Source organism: Capsicum annuum, chromosome 9 (assembly GCF_002878395.1).
Source record: "Capsicum annuum cultivar UCD-10X-F1 chromosome 9, UCD10Xv1.1, whole genome shotgun sequence".
In the NCBI taxonomy this organism is placed as follows: Eukaryota; Viridiplantae; Streptophyta; class Magnoliopsida; order Solanales; family Solanaceae; genus Capsicum; species Capsicum annuum.
Genome location: NC_061119.1, coordinates 90,732,916 through 90,744,720, shown reverse-complemented (window position 1 = coordinate 90,744,720; position 11,805 = coordinate 90,732,916). Strand labels below are relative to the sequence as shown.

Genomic DNA, 11,805 nt, shown 5'->3' with positions numbered 1-11,805 from the left:
TTTGGCTAAGCTCAATAGCCTTTCTCGATCATATCATTTCAGCCGAAAGCATTAGAGTTAATCCCCAAAAGACAGAAGCTATAAGAAATTGGCCTAGACCTATTTTCTCATCTGACATTAGAAGTTTCTTGGGTTTAGCAGGTTACTACCACCGTTTTGTTAAAGGTTTCTCTTCTATTGTGTCTCCCATGACCTGAATGACCCAAAAGAAAGTTAAGTTCCAGTGGTCAGATTCTTGTGAGAAGAGTTTTTAGGAGTTGAAGACTTGACTTACTTCAGCCCTTGTATTGACTTTGCCTGATGGTACAGATGGTTTTATGGTGTATTGTGATGCCTCTAGAGTTGGTTTGGGTTGTGTGTTGATGTAAAGAGGTAAGGTTATAGCCTATGCCTCTAGACAGTTGAAGTCGCATGAAAAAAATTACCCAACCCATGATCTTGAATTAGCTGTTGTGGTCTTTGCTTTGAAAATTTGGAGACACTATTTGTATGGTGTCCATGTTGATGTATTTACTGATCATAAGAGCCTGCAGTATGTATTTACCCAGAGGGAGTTGAATCTTAGGCAGAGGAGGTGGTTAGAGTTGTTAAAAGACTATGATATGAGTATGTTGTATCGCCTGGGCAAGGCCAATATAGTGGCAGATGCCCTTAGCAGGTTGTCCATTGGTAGTGTTACTCATATGAAAGAAGATAAGAAAGAGTTAGCTCGTGATATGCACCATCTGGCTAGATTGGGTGTTAGGTTGCTTGATTCCGCTGAGGGAAGTACTTTGGTGCAGAGTAGTTCTAAATCCTCTTTAATTTCAGAAGTAAAGAAGAAGCAAGACAGAGATCCTAGTTTGGTCAAACTGAAGAAGTCAGTTAAGGACCAAAAGGTAGAGGTTTTCTTCCAAGGAGGAGATGACGCGTTGAGATTGCAGGGTAGATTGTGTGTTCCATGTGTTGATGATTTGAGGTAGAGGATTCTGGATGAAGCGCATGGCGCATGGTATTCTATTTATCCTGGTTCTACCAAGATGTATCGCGACTTATGAAAAATCTATTGGTAGAGTGGTATGAAGAAGAATATAGATGAGTTTGTAACAAAGTGCGTAACGTGCCAACAGGTTAAGGTAGAACACCAAAGACCTAGTGGTGTGATGCAAGAGTTTGGTATACCCACTTGGAAGTGGGAAGAGGTGAATATGGACTTCGTGACTGGTTTACCTCTTTCGTGTCATCATCATGATTCTATTTGGGTTGTTGTAGATAGGCTGACTAAGTCCGCGCATTTCTTACCCGTGCATACATCTTGTACAGCTGAGGATTATGCTAGGTTGTATATCCGAGAGTTAGTCAGGCTGTATAGAGTTCCCTTGTCTATCATTTCGGATAGGGGTACTTAATTTACTTCTCAATTTTGGAGAGTGTTTCAACAGGGTCTTGGTACCTAAGTTTATTTGAGTTCCATTTTTCATGCGCAGACAGATGGTCAGGCTGAGAGGACCATTAAGACTCTAGAAAATATATTGAGGGCATGTGCTCTTGACTTCAAAGGTAGTTGGGATGAGCATTTGCCATTGATAGAGTTTGCTTATAACAATAGTTACCATGCTAGCATCGAGATGGCACCATTTGAGGCTTTGTATGGTAGAAGATGTAGATCACTCATAGGTTGGTTTGAAGTGGGTGAAGCTGCAGTGATTGGACCTGATGTGGTATTCGAGGCTATGGAAAAGGTAAAGTTGATTAGAGAAAGGTTGAAGACAGCTTAGAGTCATCAAAAGTCATATGCCAATGTGAGAAGAAGAGATCTTAAGTTCAAGGTGGGTGATTTGGTGTACTTAAAGATTTCACCTATGAAAGTGGTGAAGAGGTTTGGTAAAAAGGTGAAGCTTAGTCCCCGTTATGTGGGCTCCTATAGAGTCTTGAGCCGTGTTGGTAAAGTAGCCTATGAAGTTAAGTTGCCCGCAGAGTTGTCAGCCGTTCATCCTATTTTTTATGTCTCCATTCTTAAAAAGAATATTGGTGATTCTGTCGTAGTAGATCCTTCAGAAAGTGCTGATATTCAGAACAGTCTTTCATTCGATGAGATTCCTGTTGAGATCCTAGATTTTCAGATTTGTAAACTGAGGAACAAAGAAATTCCCTTAGTCAAAGTTTTATGGCGGAACCAGTCTGTGGAGGGCGCTACTTGGAAGGCAGAAACAGACATGCTAGCCAAGTACCCGCACCTCTTCTCCGCGAGTTCAAATCAATCCAAAGGTATTATTCTTCTTTAATTCATCCCTTCTAATATAAAGGTCATCTATGCATCTATTGTTACATGAGTTCTTGCAATTTCTGAAGTATTCAAGAGCTTAGAAAGATTTTAAACCCATTTAGCAAATTGCTTCAGCTATGTGTAATCAGCTTTTCCTGTGTTCTTAGTCTAACTAGTGGAATTTGAGGATGAATGTTCCTAAGTGGGAGACATTGTAAGACCTTGCAAAAGTTCCCTCGTAGTCTGAGCCTTAGAGCGTGTCAAGTGAAGTATAATTCCGACCTAAAAGATTGAGAAGTGACTTTCCAAGTGATTAGTGTGTTAACCTTGATCTAATTTTCCTAAAAATAAATTTCTATTATGTGGGAAATTGAATTAGCTTTCCAATGATACCAATTTCGTCTAAATCCGGTATCGGGGTGAGAAGATATGGTCATTTTACTAAGAGCTGTCGGAACCGCCCAGGTGCAACGGGTAGGTTAACGGACCATTAAAATTGCGATGGACCGTCTACCAGACCATCACAACTAAGGCAGTACTCCCTCTTCTTTCCCAAGTGTGACGGCCAAGACGACGGACCATCAATCTAGCGACGAATCATCGCTAAGACCATTGTAACTGAGGCAGTGTGGCCTTTTTCTAACCAACATGCGACGGATGATCCGACGGGCCATCGAGCTAGCGACGGGCCGTTACTCTGACCGTCGCAAATCCCATTCATTATTTTTAAGTCATTTTTAAAAAAACTTTTGGTCTTTTCCCCTTTTAACACTTAGATATACGCAAAATGAAGCATATGACTTCATTATCTCCCAAAACATCCAAAGGCTAGGGTTTCTTCCTCAAGAACAAACCCAAAACCCTTCTCCAAGATATTCAAGAACTCACCATAGATTCTATAAATTGAGTTGAGATTCAAGTTTCTCAAGTCCAAGGATTCAAGAACCCTCTATCAAAGAGTAAGAAGAAGAGTTTCAAGCAAGCTTGTTCGTCTAGTTTCACAATCTAAGGTGTATGGGGTTTGAACAAGGACAATTCTTTCATCCTTGTGCCCAAAATTTGTTTTAAATTACAAAGATATATGACTTTATGAGTTCTCCTATGAATTTGAAGTGTGGGTTCATACCCAATATTACTATGCATGAGATTTTGAGATTTGTCAATGTTCTAGAAATTGAAGTACATGAGTATGCTGAGATTTTAAGACAAATTGCTGAACATTCTAGATTTCTATATGATTTGTGTATCCTTATGACATCTAGTATGCATTTTGATGAGTCTTAACTTGAGATTTGATTATGGGTAATTAAACCCTACTTGAGATTTCAGTTTTTACGAACTTTTGTGCTATAAGCACCCATGATTTGAGTATTTTGAGATCATTAAGAAAGTTTTGACCTTAATGGTCATAGTAGCTTTGAAATCTACTTTACCAAATGAGATTACAGATTTGATAGTTGGGTTCTTATGAACCATGAGATTATTTTAAAGTGAATTTCCCTAAGATGAGTGTATCTAACTAAAGGGAGTAGTATTTAGCACCGAATTGGGTAAGTTACTACGATTTCATACCCCAGAACTACGTACCACTATAGGATTGAGATTTATGGGCCCGAGGACAAGATAAGTGATCACTGAGTTAAGGTTATACTCCCTGGTAAGAGTATGACACCTCTCCCCAACGTGAGATTTCTTCCTTAGGAGGATGAGATGTTCGACTCCATGTAACTCACATGGTTTATGTCGGTTAGAAGAAACTCTAGAGTGTCCAAAGTTATATAATCCCGAGTTCTAAGTGTCCCAAGTCTAAAAGAGTTCTAGAGTTCCCAAGTGTTGAAAGTTCCTAAAAGTTCTGAGTCCTTGAGTTTTAAAGAAGTTTTACTCTCCATGAGATAAAATCAGGAGTTTGAAAGTATTGTTTAAAGTTCCTTTAGCCGTCAAGTATTGAGAATAAGAGGAGAGTAAAGATTTTTTAAAGTTAAGTATAACGACTCACAAGATTTGTATTTCATGCTTCACTATTCATAAGAATTATATTTTAGATTTATTCAAGCCATGTGAGTCATTCATATATGCATGCATGATTTTATAAAGAGTAATGATAATGTTTATTTAAATACATACACCCCCATATACTCAGTACATTCCCAAGTGCTGATCCACATATACGTTTATGTGCTACATTATCTTATAATGTAGGTTCAGGTGCTCAGTCTCGGCCTCGTCAGTGATTTTCGAGTACCTTTGTCTACATCTCTACAGTGGTGAGTCCTCATGGTTCAAGGACCTATCTTCAGATATTTCAGTATTGTTAGTAGACATATTATTGCTTTCAGTTCAGTTTGTTAGTAGACATATTATTGCTTTTAGTTCAATTTGAGTCAGTTGAGGACCTGTCCCAATGGCTCTCTAGTTCATGAAGTAGTAGAGGCTTTGTTAGACTAGTTATCAGATTGTTAGTATGTTGAGATTTCCAGTATTGTGGTCGTTTGGCCGAGTATTTTCTTCGTATTTTCTATCATTTGATGTGACAGTACCAGTGTTTTGTTTATTTCATCTCGAAATAAGTTATTATATATAATAATAGGCTCAAAGGGTTAGCTTGGGGCTACTTGTAGCCTTAAGCACCGTATGACACTCCGGGACAGGATTTCAGAGCGTTACAAGAACAAAGCATATAAAAGTGATTGCCACTTTGTTAGAGAAAAGCTACAAGAATGACTCATTTGTCTGTAACATATTTTCACTAATGCACAACTAGCTGATGTTTTAACAATGGCACTGACTGGAGTACAAAATCACATTGCTCTTGACAAGTTGGCAGTGTGTTTTTCACCTCTAACTTGAGGGGGATGTTGAAACACTAATAGTCTGCAGTAAGTAACAACAACAACAAACCCAGTGCATTCCCACATAGTGGGGTCTGGAGAGAGTAAAATGTACGCAGTCCATATCACTACCTCCATAAAAGTAGCAAGGTTGTTTTCGATAGACCCCCGGCTCCGCAACAAGTAAAGGAGTATTATTTTTATGGTTAGTTAGTTGGCTTTGTTGTGATGATTATTAAGTTAGTTAGTTAGAATCATAATAGTGCTAAGTGTAGTCAAGTAGTGCAGTGTCAGGCAATTAGCAAATGATCCTAGTTATCCACAACTGTCATCTTCTTCCTTATATATATATATATATATATTGGTTCACATCCACGTAAAAGAGGGAGTTGAATTTTCACAAATATCACCTCTCCTTTCTTTTCTCAACTCTTACCTAACAAAATATTTCTCTCTGCAATTATGGAGATTTTGTTCTGCTCACATGTTTCTACTTCAATTTCGACACTATCGATGTTGCAATATATAATAGATATAAACTTTGGAATTACAAAATACAATGAATTCAATGATAAGAATTGAACTCATAAAACATAAAATTTGCAACCCTCCCTACTTGAGATAATCATCGAACATATTAAAATATTATAAAACTCTAATAATTACACATCTAGCTAATGAAAAGGAAGGAGAAATAAAATAAATTGGTTTTTGGACCTTAGCCTAGATTCTCAAACCTCACGGTGCACAAAATTATTATGTTACTATCTCCTCCTTGAGAGTCCTCGAGACATCTCGGTTGTGGCCATTGAATTAGGAAGTTGTATGATATGGGGCCAGGTTCGGATTTGAGAACAGATCCTATTACCTCCATTCTCTTTCCTCGATGAATCCATGGAAGGTTTACTTAAATTCAATTTGCCTGTACATGTACTATGTGTTTTGGCCCTCTTCAACATCAACTTCACAAGAGTGACAATCTTAATCAGCATGAACAATGATTCTCCTTTTTCAACTCAGAACAACTCTCAACAACATAATTATCAAATATATGAGTTGTTTTTGGATTAGGACCATGTGTGATCACACATGTATAGTCCTCAGAAGTCTCCATTTCCCTCAAGCTTAATCCATCTACATAACCTCTTTATGCATCTTTTTCTTCTTTTACACTTCCATATGCCAAGACTTGAGAATCCCTAGTCTTGATACCAAAATCTGTTGGAGAATTTGGAACTTTAAGCTCTGTTCCAAACAGAACCATTTTGCAATTTCCATTTGAACAACTAGTGTAAATGTTCTCCTAGTTCTCAATAGGGTCCAATAGAGCTAGTTTGATACCTTCTAAAGTTGAATTTGGAGACTCAACATAAGTGACCGCATTTATGCTATTTCTGTCGTAACCAAAAGGGTTGCCAAGATTGTACATTTGTTTGCTATCAAGAATGGATATTGGGCTAATTTCAGAGTCAATATCAGATGGGCTTCTAGTCAAAACACCATTGAAAAATCTTGGAGAAGCTAAAAAGGATGAAATGGGGTGGTTGTTGTTGTTTGTATTGCTTTGGATTGGAGAAGGAAAGGACTTTTGGTCACCCATGTGACCTTGTTTGTTGCTCACTGCTCTTCTCGAATTGTTCCTCAGCATCATCATTAACATTAGTGTAACAACTTTAGAAGAATAAAAAAAACAAAGAGGACTTTAATAAAAGAGGAATTAGCTAAAGATTCTCATGCTGAAAGTGTTAATAATAATCTACTGAAAAAAAAAAGACTCCTAATGGTTGATGGGTAATGAAATAATTTCAAGTACAAGATAGACTTGGGATTTCTTCTATTTGCCCTTTCTAGGAACGAAGTGAAGAAGCTCTTTTACGCAACTTTATTGGAGGAGTATTATAAGAGCCTGGGCAGTTTTAACGGTGATCCAAGTTTTGTCCTTTTCATTGAAATTGAAATGAAAGCGAGGGGCCATCAAATTAAAATATCCATGAAAGCAATTCTTAGGGTAAAATTCACGTGGGAATGGGGTGCATTTTTAATTAATTGAATGACATTTAACTATTCAAAATGAAGTAAAAATATTCTTATTTTTCTTTTCGAAAATATTTCTGCTAAATATTTGATTTAAAAATACCTTTTTCTAATGAAATGTCATCAAACACACCAGATTAAATAAAATTGCGACATAACCACTCCACATCAGCAGCATTTTTCAATAACGATTTTAGCTTTAGCCAAATTCTTCAATCCATTATTCTTTCCATACAATGAAGTAAGGAGTTCATAGTGATAGCGGTGGAATCTCCCACACACATTAGCCATAGATTTAGCTCCGAATCTTTCTTTCTGCTTTCCTTCTCCGATCTTCCAACACAATAAATATTCTTTTAATTTAACCAAATATCATGTAATTTGTGCTGTCAGCATAGCACCGTAAAAGAGCCTAAGGTAGCAGTCCTATATTGATATACAGTTTGCTCATTGTATATAAAAACCGAAAAGGTACAAATATATTATAAAATTTTAATAAATGGTACAGATATAACCTTCGTCATATTTAGGTATGAATATACTCTTGCTGTTAATGATACTCCTGAACTTTAATAAATAATACAGATATACCTTCCGTCATACTTTAGGTACAAATATACTCTGTCATTAATAAAATGATACATATACAGTCTTCTCACTAACGGCAAAACACGTGTCACAGTCTTATTTATTTACCCTTTTTAATTTAATTTATTCTCATCCTCCCCGAAAATAAATCTAATTTAACCCACAAATCAATTCAAATAATAACCCAAACCCAACTCGATCTAACAGACCCTTCAAGATGCATCTCACGCATAGTCATTCTCTCTTTCTCTTTCTATTAGATTGGGTCGGGTTTGAGATATTATTTGGATCGAGTTATGGGTTACATTAGAAATAGTTTGGGTTGGGATTGAAATAAATTAAATTAAAAAAGATCAAATGAATAGGATTGTGACATGTGTCCTGCCGTTAGTGAAAAGGATATATATATGTATCTTTTCATTATCGCAAGAATATATTTGTACCTAAAATATAATGGAAGGTATATATATATCATTTATCAAAGTTCAGGATAAATATGTATCTATTCATTAACGATAAATATATATTTATATCTAAAACATGATAAAGATATCTATGCCATTTATCAAAATTATGGTGACTAGTTTCTGAAAGTCAGCATTAAGTCACAGCAAGTCCTCCAAATTTATCATGAGGAAATCTCATGGTAATTTTTTTTTTCCAATTTTTCGTCTTCTTCAATTTCATAAAGTGAAAGAGAAGTATGCATGCTTGACCTTGATATATCAATGTACAAAATCCTGAATTCCATATAATCACACCTGAATGTCTTTTCTGTATCATTGAAATTTTTAACCTCCCGCATCAAGTAGGTTCCTCAGTGTATCGAAATTTAGCTCCTTTCTGTCTTTCTTTGTACCCATTTCGTTATTTTCAAAGAAAAAAAGTTGCAATTCCTCTACAACGAAAGAGGGCAATCCATTTCTCTTCCTTATTAGTTATATCCCCCGCCCCACGCCTATCCCAGCCTAACACCTTCAACTCTTCCGTAATCAGCAAGGAGGAACAATCTCCATTACCACAGCGGAAAAGAGCCACATCCAAAAAATTTAAAGCCCGTTTGGCCATGAAATTTTTTTTTGTCGGAAAATTTGTCCGAAATTGGAAATTGTGAAGTTTGGTCATGAAAATTTAGAAAATAATTTTGAAAAATCTTTCTGAGAGGAAAAAACAGGTTTTTGGTGTTTTCACAACTTTTCAACTCTAATTTCAACTTTTATTATTATTACATATAACCTCAATTTTTAAAATTTTTACATCAAACTCTCTTTATAACATTACTTTTTCAATATTACGTATCTATTAATTTTAAAAAATAAGATAATTATAATTTCAAACTTAATGTTATCCTAATTAATATATATCTCTTTTTCTCTCTCATCATTATTTTTTTTCTTATTTAAGACATTATTTTACTGCTAATAATTCTAATTACTATATAATAATAATAATAATAATAATAATAATAATTTTTCTGTTGTGATACAGACGTTTAAAACATTATAATCGTGTAATTAATAATGGATAATCGTTTTTTTATATTTATGAAATTAATAAAGTTGTAGCAGATTAGTTACCACTGCCATAAATTATTGACATTTTTAATTTGATTATATATATTATATTGTGTACATCTTTATTACTTATACTATTCAAATATAAATAGTTTATACCATATATATACTAAAAATATAAATTGGTGATACATATTTTCCATAAAAAAATATGTTCAATTTAACAAATTTATACTTTAAACAACAATTATTACCTTTATATACTATAATACTTGGTATTTTTATACACAAAGTATTATATTTATACCCATAAATATATAAAGTATTATATTTATAACAGAAATATACAAAGTATGTTACATATAAAGTTTATATCATGTATATACCATATACACACATATATAAATATACAAAGTATTAAGAAACATACTAAGCATATTTATAACATAAATATACAAAGTATGTTATATATGAAGTTTATACCATGTATATACCATATACACACATATATAAATATACAAAGTATAAAGAAACATACTAAGCATATTTATATATTTATGGTATATGATATAATATACCATAAATATGCAAAGTATGTTCTAGATAAAAATAATTTATTCACATGAAGTAAAATCTTTCATGTATAAGAAAATTAAAGAAATAAATTAGCGGCACCCTAAAATTTAATAACAACTTATCATTTCCTACTTTTTAGAAACGAAAAATAAAGAAAATAAATTAAATAAATTCCTAAAAAGATAAATTTGTTTGAAAGATAATATTTGTTACCTAAAAAATAGGAAGTAGTGATCTGTTAATATAAATCCATATTTAAAATTTTTAAATATGAGAAACGGCTATTAATGTAAATATTATATATGTCATAATAGAAATTCATTAAATATACCATGTATATGTAATTATTTTTTATAAAAGTGGCCAATTGTGTTCTTTTCATGATAGTAGGTAAATTTTAGTTGAGTGATTTTGATAGTTTGTAAAAGTTGGGGCATAAAATCATATTTAAAAAAGTTTTTCAAAAGTAAAAAAAAAATTCAAAAAAGACATGGTCAACTTCAACTTCAACTCAACTCAGAAAAAGTTTAGTTTCACGGCCAAACGGCTACTTAATGTATTTAAAATGGTGATTTTTCGCTTGAACGCATGTGTTAATTTTATTTCATATGACGTGCTTGATGGTATTTTGTTAGATAGCAGGGGCGGATCTAGGGATTGGGGTGGGGGTTCTCGAAAGGATGTAGTAGAGTTTGTGGTTTGTTGCCTTTGTTGTCAGGTGAAGGCCGAGTATTTGTGACTTGGTGGCATTTTATTAGAGAGCAGGGGCGGATCTAGGGATTGGGGTGGGGGTTCTCGAGAACCCAGTAACTTTCGTGCGAATTTAGTACTTATATAGAGAGATCCAGTAAATATATAAGAATTATAAGTTAGAAATAAAAAAAATAAAGTATATTATTGATCTAGTAGAATAGAGATACATGTAAAAGTTTAATTGACCTTTTGATTGTAAGTTCAAATTTCCTTAGTTACTTTTTAATTTTATTTTTATCTAACATAAAAAAATCGTTCGCCTCGGTTAAAGAGAAAAATATTTTTAAGCTAAATATTTATCAAAGGGATATTTTTTATCAAAAAAATCATGAAAAATATTTTTGTTTCATTTTAGATATAATTTAAAAATGCTTTTGATCCCTTTCTATGTAGAAAAGAAAGCCAAGGACAAAATTATGATGAGGATTTTTGAGTAAGATTATAAGGAGCATATGAGATCTCGTCATTTTGGAAAGAAAAGGGGGGGGCAATTTGGTCTTTTAAGTATGTAAAAATGAAAATCTCCACCTTTCCTCTGACTCCTTTCGTCTCATTTTATGTGTCGCCATTTAATTGAATACGGAATTATAGAAATAAGGATATCAAATTGTCCTTTATCAAAAAATGTGCTACTATCTTTTTTTTTATTAAGTGGACCAATAATGGTAAAAATAAAATTATGTCTTTAAATAGCTACCAAATAAGAAAAGATGACATTCTTTTTGGGACAGACTAAAAAGAAAATAATAACATCATAAAAGAAGAAGGGGGAGTATATAATAAGAGAATATCAGGTAAACATAAAAATATTGAATAAGTCGATAAGAAAGGGAGTTTAAGCATTCTCCATCTTCAATTTTATGATTATGGGTTTGAATACTTAATAAATTATGTTTTTTCAGTGAAAAGTCAAGGAAATAAATTATTTTTATGGCCACATGAATACTCTCTTCTTTATTTTTAGAGAAAATACATCAAAATACCCCTAAACTTATCTACAAAACTCATTTTAGCGCTTTAACTTTATGGATAATTATTTACCCCTTAAACAACTTTCAAGTGAATTAAATGTCATCCCAAAAATAAAATACCACTTTCACTGTGGCAAGTGTATTACATGCCCCACTTTAGTGCTGCCACCTCGGAGCCACGTAAGAAAATTATTTTTATTTAAAAAATACTTCATACATACATACATACATACATACATACATACATACATACATATATATATATATATATATATATATATATATATATATATATA

General features: G+C 33.5%; 1 pseudogene; it reads right to left on the bottom strand.

Annotated features, from left to right (window-relative positions):
• Positions 1-5,922: 5,922 nt before the first annotated feature.
• Positions 5,923-6,967, bottom strand: LOC124887350 (annotated as a pseudogene).
• Positions 6,968-11,805: the final 4,838 nt, after the last annotated feature.